Source organism: Rhinopithecus bieti, unplaced genomic scaffold (genome assembly GCF_001698545.2).
Source record: "Rhinopithecus bieti isolate Rb0 unplaced genomic scaffold, ASM169854v2 scaffold_26676, whole genome shotgun sequence".
Taxonomy (NCBI): Eukaryota; Metazoa; Chordata; class Mammalia; order Primates; family Cercopithecidae; genus Rhinopithecus; species Rhinopithecus bieti.
In genome coordinates this window covers 575711-590908 of record NW_016812009.1, presented here as the reverse complement: position 1 = coordinate 590908, position 15198 = coordinate 575711, and the positions used below count along the sequence as shown (strand labels likewise).

Sequence of the window (15198 nt, the reverse complement as noted above, 5' to 3'; positions counted from 1 at the left end):
AGGGGAGGGGAGTAGAGTGGGGAGGGAGGAAGGAAGGAAGAGAGACAGAAAGAGAAAGAAAGAGAAAGGAAGGAAGGAAAGGAAAAGGAAGGAAGGAAAGAAGGAAGGAAGGGAGGGAAAGAAAAGAAAAGGAGAAAAGAAAGAAGAAAGAAAACAAAACAAAACAAAACTTGATACTATTTTTGATTCCCAATCAAGTGCCCTTTTCAGCATACCAAGTCAATAAGAAAGCAATCCAATCTAGAAGAGAGAAGATGGGACTTCAGAGCCTGGTTCCAATTCTTACCAGTTGTGTGTTGTTAGGCAAATTATGTAAATTCCCTGATCCTGAGTCCCTTGGTCCATGCAATACAAGAAGACTATCTACCCGTCACTTTGCCGGGCTCTCCATCACTGAGAGACTTCTGGGAGAGAGGTTTTGATTTCAGAACTACATATGTGAGAAATTGACGAGTTCCAATCTTGTCTGGGCTCACTGTACCTGCCAGTCTCGGCCCTTTGCGGGAAGAGGGTAGTTTCCTATCAGTGACAAGAGAAGGTCCCGAAAACCTTGGCTCTACATCAGTGACAGCTGCATCTGTCTCCAGATCAAAACTGGAAAAATGATGAAAAATTAGCCGCTAATTGGAACGCCTCCCTCTCTGAGTAATACCCTATAACATCACTTTGTAGTCAAGAAAATATTTACCTGGCAATTATATTTTAACATAGTCAGCTGTCCCTCCTTTGTGATGAATGCCTAATCACTATGGAAAATAATCTCTTCTCTAAACTGTGTATTTCATGACTTAACCCCTGCCAAAAATGTATTCCCATGTCCCTTTTCTTCTTTAGAGTTTAAAATACACTTGAATAGAGGGAGACAGTGAGTTGTTTGTTTGAGACAGGATCTCACTGTGTCACTCAGGCTGGAGTGCAGTGGCACAATCTCAGCTCACTGCAACATCAACCTCCTGGACTCAAGCTGTCCTCCGACCTCAGCCTCCTGAGTAGCTGGGACCACAGGCATGTACCACCATGCCTAGATAATTTTTGTATTTTTTGTAGAAATGGGGTTTCACCATATTGCCAAGGCTGATCTCAAACTCCTAAGCTCAGGGAATCCACCTGCCCCGGCCTCCCAAAATGTTGGGATTGCAGGTGTGAGCCCCTGCACCCAGCCCAAGCAATGATTTAAATAGAGATCTGCAACCACGTTTTCATTGAACATAAATCAGGCCAGCCCCAGTGTCATAACTGCAAGCTCCTAGAGCAAGTTTCTCAACAGAGGCACTAGTGACATTTTGGGCTAGGTCATTCTTCATTTTGGGGGCTGTCTCGTGCATTGTAGGATGTTTAGCAGCATCATTGAATTCTACCCACTGGATTCCTGTAGTACCTCTCCTTCAAGTCATGACAATAAAAAGAGCTGCAGACATTGACAAATGTCCCCGAAGATGTGGGGTGGGGGTGAGGAGGAAAATCACCCCAATAGTAAACTAGTCTCCTAGAGGGAGAGCCTGGGCCTGGGGGCTTCTCTTTGCTTTGCCTCACCCGAAATTAAGTACTTTATAGAAATGCTTGTATGGCATCGCAGCTGAATTAAATATAGGAGTAAAGGTTGGGTGAGCATGGAGGAAAATATATGTATTATATGCCTCAAATACACAAAATGTACACATCTGAAGACTGCTTGCAAAGCTAGTTTCTGGAACACGATGCACAGTGAGTTTTTCCTGGGATTTCAATATTTAGTTAGGCATGTATGGCGACACTGCAAACTAGATCAGCTGCGACTGTTTGTGACTTAACGTGCTCTTCTTTAAAATGGCTGCTCTCCCAGACACGTCCTCCTCCGATGTTGTTTGCTGTTATTCCATTTTGCTGCAAAAGGAAAAAGAGTTTCCACTGTAGAAATTCCTCACCAACTTGTTAAAATGTACGAAGAATGTTTTGAGTCTATGGCATATATAAAAATGGTATGGGAAGCTTGGGGAAGGGTGGGAAGAAGCCAGGCTTGCTTAGGGCAGAAGATGGCTCTCCACATTTGACTGAGCTGGTGCTGGAAGCCACATCTAGCAGCATGATGTGCTAGAATCTCGCGGCAGTTGAGAGAGAGCTAATTATTGCTTGGAATAACGCGTGGTGGGAAGAGGCTTGGACTGGAAGTCAAGAGTCCTGGGTTCCTGTCCTGGTCTCTTTTGGCTCCAACATTCTAATATCTAACAACTGCCTCATGTGATATGTTGTTACAATAATGGCCACTGATGAATCATGCTTCCCCTGTGCCCTCCTGTCTTCACTCTGTCAGTTTACAGGGGCATGTACTGAGACAAGAAATCTATTTTTCCATCCCTTGGACATGGGTTGCCCTTGTGACTGGCTTTGATCAATAGAATATGGCGGAAATGTCACTGTGTGAATCTCTGAGCTAGTCTTTAGGGGACCTTGCATTGCAGATGTTACTTTCACTCTCTTGGGACACTGCCATTGCCATGTTTAGAGGTGAGGTCTAGCCTCCTTCAGGATAAAGGAGACAGAGGCCCAGCCGGCTGCACAAACCCGCCTGCTGCATGCAGCTGGACAGGGAGCCCCATGAGGTCAACAGAAGACCTGTCCAGTAAACCCACAGAACTGGGAAAACTAATAAATCGTGCTTGTTTGACGCCGTTAAGTTTTGAAGTGGGTTGTTACACAGAATAGATGAGCAGCTTGTTGAAAGATCGTTTTTAAGAAACACCTTATAAACAACCTCCTGCATGTTCTCCACATCCCAGCAAAACCCCCTCCTTTCCCCTACTGTTAATTTTTTTTCTCTCAAACTAGAACAAACTTTCAGCCTTTTTTCTCTTTTTTTTCTATCCAAGGGGAAATGTCTACATTCATTTGCTCTCTTCCATCCTTGGGGCTGGGACCTGTGGGGATATAATAAAAGCATGAGCAAAGTTACCTTCAGCCTCTAGTGTGTGTGTGTTGGGGTGTGTCTCCTGAGAAAAACAGAACTCTCATCTCAGGACAAATTTCAGTTTGTCTAGGCTGCTAAGGAAGATGTCTTCAAGAAGGAGAATGCCTTTCTTGACCGCATGGTCAACAACAAAAAAAATGACCAGGCATGGTGAGTCATGCCTGCAATGCAGCTATTTGGGAGGGTGAAGTGGGAGGATCATTTGAACTCATTTGAGCCCAGAAGTTGAGGCTGCAGTAAGCCATAGTTGTGCCGCTGCACTCCAGCCTGAGTAATAGAGTAAGACCCTGTCAGAAAGAAGACAAAGAAAGAAGAAAGCAAGCAAGCAAGCAAGCAAGCAAGAAAGAAAGAAAGAGAAAGAAGAAAGAAAGAAAGAAAGAAAGAAAGAAAGAAAGAAAGAAAGAAAGAAAGAAAGAAAGAAAGAAAGAAAGAAAGAAAGAAAGAAAGAAAGAAAGAAAGAAAGAAAGAAAGAAAGAAAGAAAGAAAAAAGAAAAGAAAGAAAAAGAAGAAAGAAAAAAGAAAGAAAGAGAACTGTAGATACTGAATAGTGACATGTGTGATCTGCTTGTTGCTAAGATATCAATTGTACCTTGGTCTTTTTCTGCTTCCCTTTTTTTCCTTCTCTGTTTTATCCCTAATCTCTATTCTATGAGGTTTAGAATGTAGTTATTCTAGCACTCTGTATTTCCTAAGGACCCACAAAAGGAAACAGAATAGAGTCCATGAAGACTTTCTAAGGAGTTCACCTACTGACGGTCCATCTCCAGTCCACTGAAGGTAAGAGGGCCTGTATGAATGACCTTGGTATGTCTTGATATGACCTTGATATGTTCCTGATTGTATTACTTTTTTTTTCCATAGCACATAAAACATCCTACTGCAGAAATCAGAGAAAGCAAGATTATCTTATGAGAAACACAATCTCTCCTCTTAAAGATGAAAGGACTGCACCTTGAGAGGGCCTTCCTGTTGAGTTGTCATCTGAACAAATCGGAGTGGTGGTTGAGGACACCAGATGTGTTATTTCCTGCCACAGCAAATTAGAGGGCTCACACTGTTCCACTGCAATTGAATTTGTTGATTATCTTTGCAAGAGGGAGAAGCTTAGCATCAGTGAAGACATTGGTATTTGGCAGGTATTCATTTAATCTCTGATCAATCTTATATAATAAGTTATATTATTCTCTCCCTTGGGGCTGCATTTTGCATTTTTTTTCATAAAGGCAATTCAAACAGGGTAGAGTCCTGAAAAAAGAAAATCAGACTTGTAAGAAATAGCACTATAGAAGCCATAATAAAATTTTTTCTCGGCTGGGCACGGTGACTCATGCCTTTAATCCCAGCACTTTGGGAGGCTGAGGTGGGAGGATCACGAGGTCAGGAGTTCAAGACCATCCTGGCTAACGTGGTGAAACCCCGTCTCTACTAAAAATACAAAAATCAGCCGGGCGTGGTGGCATGCACCTGTACTCCCAGCTACTTGGGAGGCTGAGGCAGGAGAATCGCTTGAACCCAGGCAGTGGAGGTTGCAGTGAGCCGAGATCGTACCAGTGCATTCCAGCCTGGGGGACAGAGTGAGACTCTACCTCAAAAAAAAAAAAAAGAAAAACAGTTCTCAGGAGTGAACTCAGGTGATAACAGATAATAGCTGGTCTAATACATTTTCAGATTAAAGTAGTTTTTTAATATCATGTGGAATTGAACATGGTAGTTTCAATCTACCAATAATACAAGAGTTACAACAGTTTCCAACATTGAGTGTGCATGTGTGTGTGTGTCACTCTGTTGACATCCCGGTGTGTTCCTCCTTATGCCAGTGCATGCCAGCTATATGTCTGGGCAAGAGGAAGGGCTGGCTCTGAAACTTTCCCAGTATGATAACACTGCTCTTTGACAGAGGCCGCCCACTTTCTTTTGCTACAGAGAGCACACAACCCTTCTTTTGCCCTGTGTGATCTATTAGCACCACCAGTATTAGCTAGACAGTGTTTCTAGCCAACGAGAAGCTAATGTGTGATGAGTGCTTATTCCCACCTCCTGACACCACATATGCACACTCACACATGCCCAATCTCCTCTGAGCCCCATTTTGGACATGTGGGGATGTCTGTTACTCATCCAAGTTGAGATGTTGAATAGGAAGTAGGATTTGCAAGTCAGGAATTCTGGGTAGAGGACAGATCTAGGGGTAAAAATGGGTGAGTCATCAGCATATTGAGGCTCTACAGAATGTGCAGTGCGACGACACAGCTTGGTGAAGTGTTCAGAGGATTCGAGGCTCTGGAGTTGGCTCTGCCACCATGAAACTGGTGACCATAAATGTGATTCTTCCCTATGTGAGCCTATGTCTTCCCATTTGTAGAATAAAGGGATGGGAGAATGGCATTTCTAAGGTTCCTTCCAGCTAAAACATGTTTGTGATTTTAGGATTCTAATTGCTAAAGCGTCCCCTACCTTCAAAGAACTCACTATCCCCTGGGTTGAGCAGGTCACAAGCCAATCAGTTGTAGGAGCAATGGGGCAACACAGCAGGAGCCTGCCACACTAGTCGCCCAGCAGTGGGAAAGACCATCCTGCACTGGAGTCGCCAGGAAATGGTGTGGATTGGAGGCCACCAGATCCACAGAGACTTTTAGCTGGGTCTCATTCTCAGTCCTTTGTGGTGCTGTTCGCCGCCTTGCAATTCTAATAATCTGTAGGTCTAGTCAAAATTTCACCCTATCTCCAGGAATTGCTGCTTTGATCTGTAAAAAGAAGAGATTGGGCCAGATGATTTCTGTTTCCATAGAAGAGTCTAGCCCAAATATTTTGAGTCTGTGGTTGCCTGCAGACTAGCAAGAACCTTAAAACTGGTTTCATGATTTTGGGTATTCTGGAAGTTTCAATAGTTTTCAAGAAAGTTAGAGGTTCTGGGATCTGGGTCATTTTTCTTCTGAGCTACCACCCTATCTATCTTTGGATGGAACCTACACCGTTGTCTTTCTACCAGGTAAACCTCCAGATACACAAACACTGCAGAGGCTGTGGGTCAGAGAGCAAGAGCTAATCGCTGCACTGGAGTCTGAGCTTAAGGGCTGACTTGGGTCCATAATGGGAGCTATTAAACCCTTTGGCCGTCAAAAAAATATATACCTACTTGATAAGAAACTGAACCTGAATAACATTAATAATAATAATAATAGTAACTATTCCTTGAATGCTTACAGTATGCCAGATATAATGCTAAGCACCCAATAAGAATCTCATTTAATATTTGCAACCTTCTGAGGTTGGTATTATTTCCATAATACAGATGGCAAAGTAAAGTTTAAAGGCTTAAGTAATTTGCCCTAAGCCCCTCAACCAATAAGTGACAGATCTGGATCTGGGAATGAAATCCAGGTCTGTCCTACTCCAGGATGCCTGAGTAACCATCCTGCTACACTCTCAGAGTCCTGAGTTGACTTTGAGAGAAGCTTTTACTCATCATATGTGCATTAGCAGGACTGCTCAGTTAGACCACAATGTTCCAGATTTATAGGCCCCCGGGATAAACTATGCAGATTTTCTGTATTTATTACCCCATCTCTGCCTGTGTTCATGTCTCAGCCAGCACCCTCTTTCCCCACCCATGGAAGTCTCTGGGCCATGCTGACATGCCTGGTTTATAAAATCACTGGCTCTACATTCTCTAGCCCTTTCATTCGGTGTCATAAATTCTTTTTTTTTTTTTTTTGAGATGGAGTTTTGCTCTTGTTGCCCAGGCTAGAGTGCAACGGTGTGATGTCGGCTCACCACAACCCCTGCCTCCTGGTTTCAAATAATTCTCCTGCCTCAGTCTCCCGAGTAGCTGGGATTACAGGTATGCACCACCACGCCCAGTTAATTTTGTATTTTTAGTAGAGATGGGGTTTCTCCATGTTGGTCAGGTCTCGAACTCCCAAACTCAGATGATCCGCCCACCTAGGCGGATCCCAAAATGCTGGGATTACAGGCATGAGCCACCGCGCCTGGCCTGGTGTCCTAAACTCTTTAGGAGGCTGCAGGAGTGGGAGAGAAAGCAAGGTGGGCTGAAGGTTAAAGACTGGGCACAGGGCTATCAAAAAATGTGATATGCAAGCTCTTTCTGTGACCCTAGGACTTTTAAAACCCCAATTATAGTGCCCTTGGCCATCCTGATATGGAGATTATGAACCTGGGCTTTGGCATCAGCTAGACCTGGGTTCTAATCATAGTTCTAAAGCCTTTTCCAAGTTACTTCCCTTCTCTACGTCTCAGTTCCCTCATCTGTACCATGAGTAGGAATAAGTCCATCCAAGTTTGTTTTTAGCATTCCCGGAGATCACACATCTGCAGGGTTCAGCACAGGAAATGTTCCAAACTTGTAGCGGCTATTTGTAGTACACCCTCATTGGCCGCCAGCCTAGTTCCTTCTCACTTTTTCCATGCTGGGCGAGGTGGTGCACTGCCCTTTCTGATAGGTCAAAAGCTGGACTGCCTCTGGAACTCTCTTTGATGTGGCTCCCCTTCCCATTTTATGAGCAGAAATGGGTGGAATGACCTTGAAAAGAAGCATGATTAAGCACTTTTAGCTAAGCACCCACTGTGTACAGAACACAAAATTAGGCATAGAGAAGCTGTGTTCTTACAGAGTAGAGCATCCAGTTGAAGAGCTAAGACCAATACTCCAAAAGGATGAGGCCATAAGAACACAGGACTGTGCATAACTAAGTGCTGTGTGGGCGCAGAGGACAATTGCTCAAGCTGCTTACAACTCTAAGCCAGTGGTTCATCCAGATGCCTGACAGAACGATCTCAGAGGCCTAGGAACCTGAGGAATCTCATAGCTGGTTATAAATGCACATTATCTGTAAGAGTCAGGATTGCATTGCTGGCACCCTGGGTGGGTACATGGGCAGTGGCAATGATTTGTGTGTGGGCTGCTGTTTCCATTCCCAGAGGGCAGAGCTCATGTTTGGGCTTGGAGGGTGTTTCCTACTCAATAAACAAAAAGTGGCCGCAACAGGACTGGGGCAAAACAGTGAGGGGAAAGAGCACGGAACTAGATGTCCAGAGAGCTGGGTCTTAATTCCATCCTGAGCACTAACTCCTCGTACAACCTTGAGCAAGTCCTTTGCCCTTCTGTTTATAAAATGAGGTGGGTGGATCAGGAGTTCTCAAACTGTGCTCCATGCTACCCTGGGGTTCTAGAAATTCTGGAGCTCAAGGGCATCAGTGGGTCAAGAGGACAGGTGAGTGGTGGATCGGGACTCCAGGCTGCCTCTCTCTCTACTTTGTCTGCCTTCAACCGGAGCAGTCCTACCTATATCTTTTTACATATTAAGTTTCTTTTCTTGGAAAATCACCTAATTTATCTCCCTCCTCATCACTTCCACTTACACATAGGCCAAATGAGTCCCAGAGAGCTGAAGCAACTTGGTCAAAGTGACCCAGTGTGTGGCAGAAACTATACTAAAGTCTCCTTTGTGATAATGCTGACAATTATTTATTGTCCAGGGAAAAATGGCACTCCCCATCTCTTATAGATATGGAAGGAAATCATGATTCCTAAATTCTGAAATGGGGCAAGGTAGGGGAGAGAGGAGGGGGCTGAGCCCCTGCTCATGACAAAGCACACCTGAGCACCAGTTCTGACAAAGACCACCTGAAGTCTGGGCAGTGCTCAAAGGAGAAGCCAGTATGCAACTGGGGACTTGAAACTCCACTCCTTTTTGACAAAGAAGGGGGCCCAAGCACTCCCTGTTGACAAAGAAGGGATCCCAAGCCCAGGAAAAGAGCCCCATGAGTCCCTCTGAGGACTTGCTAGAGTGGCTGTCACTTTCACCACCATCAGCCTCTTAGTCACTCCCAAAAGTCAGTACACTATGTGATGAAGGTTCCTTTTCCCTTTTAAAAAAAATTAATAGACTTTATTTTTTACAGAAAAATTGAGCAGAAAATACAGAGAGCTCCCATATACCTCCCTCCTCTTTTGCATTGGTGTGGTACATTTGTTACCATGAGTGAGCCAATATTGACACACTATTTTTAACTAAAGTTCACAATTTACATTGTTTACACTGTCTTCCAAAGTGGCTGTACCATTTGGCATTGAGCAGAAAATAGAGTTCCTTGTCCTCTGAGTCAGGGTTTACTCTTTGTGCTGTACATTGTACAGGTTTTGACAAACACATAATGTCATGTGCCCATCGTTTCAGTATTTTACAGAATGGTTTCACTGCCCTAAAAACTTGCCATGCTCCACCTATCCATTTCTCTCTTCTTCCTCTATTCCCGGGCTCCGGGAAGCCACTGATCTTATAACTTACTCTGTGGTTTTGCCTTTTCCAGAATGTCATCAAGTTGGAATCATACAGATTTCAGATTGGTTTCTTTCACTAAGCAATATGCATGTAAGTTTCCTTCTTGTATTTTCATTGTTTTGATAGCTCACTTCTTTTTATCGCTGAATAAGATTCCATTGTATGGATATACCACAGTTTGTGTATTCATTCACAAATGGATGCTGAAGGTCATCTTTGTTACTTCTAAATTCTGGCAATATGAATAAATCTGCTCTAAACATTCATGCCTAACTGTCTTCCAAAGTAGTTGTACCATTTTGCATTCTTACGGTTATAGTGGGTTGGTTTGTTTGTCTTAAAACAGAGTCTTGCTCTGTTGCCTAGGCTGGAGTGCAGTGGTGTGATCTCAGCTCACTGCAAACTCTGCCTCCTCGGTTCAGTGATTCTTGTGCCTCAGCCTCCTGAGTAGCTGGGATTACAGATGTGCATAACCACACCTGGCTAATTTTTGTATTTTCAGTAGAGACAGCATTTCACTATGTTTCCTAGGCTTGTCTTGAACTCCGGGACTCAAGTGATCCACCTGCTTCAGTCTCCCAAAGTGCTGGGATTACCAGCATGAGCCACCATGCCAGGCCTGTCATAGTGTTTTCATTTGCTAAAAATGTCATTAAGTGGCCTTCTAAGTAAAGAAAAACTAAAACTAAATTATTACCATGAATTTTACTGTTTATACTGTGAAATACAAATATAAGAACATTAACTCAAGGCTGGGTGCTGTGCTATGATCCTAGCACTTTGGGAGCCAAGGCAGGAGAATTGCTTGAGTACAGGAATTCAAGACCAGCCTGGGCAACATAGCAAGACCCCATCTCTACCAAAACAAAACAAAACAAGAAACAAACAAACAAAAAATCATTAGCCGGAGGTGGTGGTGGCATGCAGATATAATCCTAGCTACTTGGGAGGCTAAGGCAGAAGGTTCACTTGAGCCCAGGAGTTCAAGGTTTCAGTGAGCTATGATTGCACCACTGCACTCCAGCCTGGACAATGGAGCAAGACCCTGTCTCTGAAAAAAAAAAAAAAGGAATCACTGAAATTACACAATTTGTATTTTGTAGCTCCTACATGCATAGGTATTTCATTCTTGCCAGAAAAGTAGAAACACTGCACAGACTTAAGTGTTTTTGATAAATGTGCATTCTACCAGCATTCTCTACTTTCTATTTACTTTTTCTGTTTCTTAAAATTCCATATTTTATTTCAAATTCTACCTTCAATTTAATGAGAAGTAAGGAAGGAGTCAGAGGACAAGAAACTATACATTGCCCTGTGTTTTTCTTTCCTTCCATATCATCAGTTTCGCAAAAGTAGTTGGCTGACACAGGGAAGTAACAGGACTAAGGAAGCTTCCTTGGTTGCTCTGTTTATTTATTTATTTATTTATTTATTTGAGACGGAGTCTCGCTCAGTCGCCCAGGCTGGAGTGCAGTGGCTGGATCTCAGCTCACTGCAAGCTCCGCCTCCCGGGTTTACACCATTCTCCTGGCTCAGCCTCCCGAGTAGCTGGGACCACAGGCGCCCACCACCACGCCCGGCTAGTTTTTTTGTATTTTTTAGTAGAGATGGGGTTTCACCGTGTTAGCCAGGATGGTCTCGATCTCCTGACCTCGTGATCCACCCGTCTCAGCCTCCCAAAGTGCTGGGATTACAGGCTTGAGCCACCGCGCCCGGCCTCGCCATTGCCTTCTTTCTGCATCTGAAATAAGCTCTTATTTGAATGGAAAGCACAGCCTTGCAGCGCGGTCAGCACCCACTTACTCAGTCATAGTCATGTTAATAAGGAACAGAAGTAGGGAATCTCTGTTCAGTGAGACTCAAAGCCATCAGCTTCCAGACCATGCTTATCTTATACCTGCTTGAGTCTCTCTGAGCCACCACGTGTGATATGTCCACTGGAATTGGGTGTTCACAGGGCATCCCAAGTGCTCTATCTGAATGGGGCAGCAAAGAATGGAGGACACACACATCGCAAATGCCTCCTCTGCTCATGAACATGCCCCATTGTTCTACCAGTCTTCACTTACAAAACATTTATCAAAGATAAATGTATTACAGATTTGAAGATGGCCAGCGAAACATGCACTGGGCCCTTCTGAACGCAGGCCCCATTAGACAGCACAGGTTGTAAAGATGTGAAGCTGGCCCTAAGTTTCCTTAAACTTTATCTGTTCTGCTCCACTGCAGGTCACAGCTCTCTTGACATAGGAGGAGAGAACTTCTTCCTGTCATCTGCCTAATGGTCAAACCAGGACCCTGAACATGATCCTAAGTCCTCACTCTCTCTCAAAGTCTACATTCAATCACCAACTCCTACCAATTCCCCTGCAGAAGCACCCCTTTAATTTTCCCACTGTCCACTTCACCACTGCCAGCTGGTTCTGCCTGCAACGGCTGCAAAGGCTGCATGATGGATTTCCCTGCCTCCTGTTTCTCTCCTCTAATGGAATCCCCAGACAACAGCCAGAGTGAGCTTCCTAAAAAGAAAATCTAATCAGGTTACTTTCCTGCATAAAACGTTTCAATGCCCCCAAAGTCCTCGAGATCAAGGCTTATTCTGCATGGCTTACAGGATTCCTTCTGGTCTGGCCTGACTTTCCAACATTTCTCATGGTTCACCTCTCATTTTGGTGCTCCACAAAAATTGAACAATGTACACTTCTTTGAATATCCTTTTCTCAGCAACTCTTACTTTATTCTTCACAAGCCTCAGATATTACTTCTCCCCATTGCTGTAAGTGCCATTACATAATACTTTCAGAGCTATATCATAATTACTTATCTGCCTCTTGCACTAGATTCTAAGCTCCAGAGAGCAGGGGCTTGGTCTGGAATTACTGTAGTGTCCCCAGTGCACTGAGTACAGTGACTGTCACATCATCATCACTCAATAAAAAATGTATTGCAAGAACAAGCTCTCTGAATCTCCCTGAGCCAGATGTGTCCTCATGTCACAGGCCAATGAGATCAAAGCTTCTGGGTGGGCGGTGGGGTGAACTGGGTGGTACCCAGCCCATCTCCTCATTTCCCTGGGCCAGCCTTTGCTAATTCACTCACATTTCTTGGCAGGTTGTGCATGATGCTTTATTGGGGCTTCTTGGGCAAATGTTTTTCAACTTTCCATTTGTCAACAAATATAAAATCAGAGTTTTCAGGGACATTCTCTCAGCCCAAAAACACCCTTGTTTGGCCCAATCTGAAGTTTTTTCAAGTAGGGTCAGTCTGACCAAGCAACAGAGAGGGTGAATAAAGTGGGATAATTTATGCCATTTCCAGAATATATGTCCACATTGCACACAGGCTGGTTAATCTGCAGTGAAATAGCAAGCATTTGCACAAACTAATTTAACACTTTTCTCAAACACCTCAGATTGTTGCAGAACCTCTCTGTGCTATTAAAGAGAGGTTAAGAAAGGAAAGAACAAACAAAACACACACAAAAAATAGCAGTTTGAAGTTGAAAACAAAGAGTCTCAGAATAACTTCATTTCCATACCATAGTCACTGCAAAATCATCCTTTGAAAATTGCTTTTTAGTTAACAAGCCTATTTATCTTGTCTCATTGGATCCTTGTAACAATGCAAGAGGTCCTTGAAGTTTTCTGTACCAAGTCCAAATTCTCCATCTGCTTTTAAAGTCATCCTTGATCTCAGCCTCTGCTTGTGCACCTACCTGTGTCGCATTCAACTGGCCACAGGTTTCTCATTATGCAGTCTCCACGCCTAGGTCACAGATCCTGGGAACAGTCCTATTCATGTGATCTCCATGGCTTCTCCCTTGGCATGCTCTACTATAGTAAAGCTCAGTCTTCTCTCTGGTTTCTTTTATAAAGTGTATAGAGTGTGTATCTTTATAAAGTGTATATCTAAAAGAGCATTTGGTTTTATTTATCTATTTTGAGGTTCATCATTGTGATTCTTGAATGTAAAAAAAAATTTTTTTTTTTTTGGAGACGGTCTTGCTGTATCACACAGGCTGGAGTGCAGTGGTATGATCATAGTTCACTGCAACCTCAGCTCCTGAGCTCAAGTGATCCTCCTACCTCAGCATCCCAAGTAGCTAGGACTACAGACACACTCCATCGTGCCTGGCTAATATTTTAAATTTTTGTAAAGATGGGGTCTCTCTTTGTTGCCCAGGCTGGTCTAGAGCTCCTAGACTCAAGCGATCCTCCCGCCATACTGCAGATGTGAGCCACCACACCCTGCCTGAATCTAAACATTCTTATCTTTCATCAGTTCTCAGCCACCTTCTCTTCAAACATTGCCTCACCCCATTCTCTCTGTTTTCTCTCCTGGAAGTCCTCTGAAATACATGTCAGACTTTGTCATTTTATTCTCCATGTCTCCTAATATCTCTTTCAGAATTTTCATCTCTGGTCTCCATCCAGATATTTTCCCACATTTAGCTCCAAGTTTTCTAATTGTTTCTCAACTATGCCTAATCTACTATTTCATCTGTTCATTGAGTTTTAAAGTTTAAAGAATATTTTTCGGCCGGGCGCGGTGGCTCAAGCCTGTAATCCCAGCACTTTGGGAGGCCAAGATGGGTGGATCACGAGGTCAGGAGTTCGAGACCATCCTGGCTAACACGGTGAAACCCCATCTCTACTAAAAAATACAAAAAAACTAGCCGGGCGCGGTGGCGGGCGCCTGTAGTCCCAGCTACTCGGGAGGCTGAGGCAGGAGAATGGCGTAAACCCGGGAGGCGGAGCTTGCAGTGAGCTGAGATCCAGCCACTGCACTCCAGCCTGGGCGACAGAGCGAGACTTCGTCTCAAAAAACAACAACAACAACAAAAAAAGAATATTTTTCTTATTTCCAAGAAAGGGTAGCATTTGTTTTACTTTTTTTTTTTTTTGAGATGGAGTCTCACTCTGTTACCCAGGCTGGAGTGCAGTGGCGCGATCTTGGCTCACTGCAAGCTCTGCCTCCCCGGTTCATGCCATTCTCCTGCCTCAGCCTCCTGAGTAGCTGGGACTACAGGCACCCGCCACCATGCCTGGCTAATTTTTTTGTATTTTTTAGTAGAGACAGGGTTTCACCATGTTAGCCAGGATGGTCTCTATCTCCTGACCTCGTGATCCACCTGCCTTGGCCTCCCAAAGTGCTGGGATTACAGGCATGAGCCGCTGTGCCCAGTGGTATTTGTTTTACTTTTAAAGCCTGTCTGATTTTATTCATTTATGTTTTTCAAGCTTTATTTTATATTATTAATCATTTTAACATACTTAATTATCTCCTCTGATGGTTGTATAATCTAAGGCTCTTGAAAGTCTAATCCTGTTGTTTGTTGGGTCTGCAGACTTTTGCTTATGTTTTTTCCTTCAGTGTTGTATGATTTCAGATTGTGAGCTCATCTTCAGCAGGACTTTAATCTGGAGAAACCAGTGTAATCAAACTGCTTGCTTCTAACAGCGTATAATTGGCCCATACCAAACTTTATCTTATTTCTTAGCCCAGGGGTTTCCAGGTTGTGTGGGAATTGTTTGTTTAAACCCCAAACCCGCGAAAGGCTCACGCCAGTGGTTCTGAATTCTTAAGGGAGACATTTCCCCCTCTTGAGCTAAAGCTCAGTTCAAGATAAACATACTTTCTTCTCATTTCTTTCTGCTAGGGATTGGCTTTTATGCAATTTTAAAAGGACATTGTCCTTCCAGGGTCCTGGCTTTAGGTTGACATCTCAGTGCCAACACACCACCTCCCACAGGCTCAAGAATTTGTTTCCTGTCCCTGAACAGTATTAAAGCCTGAGCCTCTGTGCAAATAAGACCAGCTCTAATACCAATACCACTCTCATGTGTGGTAACTGTAAGAGACAGCCAATGTGCTTGCTTTCCTAGTTTTCAGTTCTCTCTTGATTTCTAGCTCCTGGGAATTTTTGTGCACTCAGCTTTGTTAATAACAGAT

At 43.8% G+C, this 15198-nt stretch overlaps 1 long non-coding RNA gene across 1 annotated transcript; it reads left to right on the top strand.

The window, feature by feature from the left end:
- The first annotated feature begins 7976 nt into the window (after positions 1-7976).
- LOC108544375 (uncharacterized) lies at positions 7977-12192 on the top strand. Its single transcript, XR_001889818.1, has 3 exons — positions 7977-8175; positions 9275-9336; positions 11476-12192. It is a non-coding gene; the product is annotated as an uncharacterized LOC108544375 (long non-coding RNA).
- The last annotated feature ends 3006 nt before the right edge of the window (positions 12193-15198 follow it).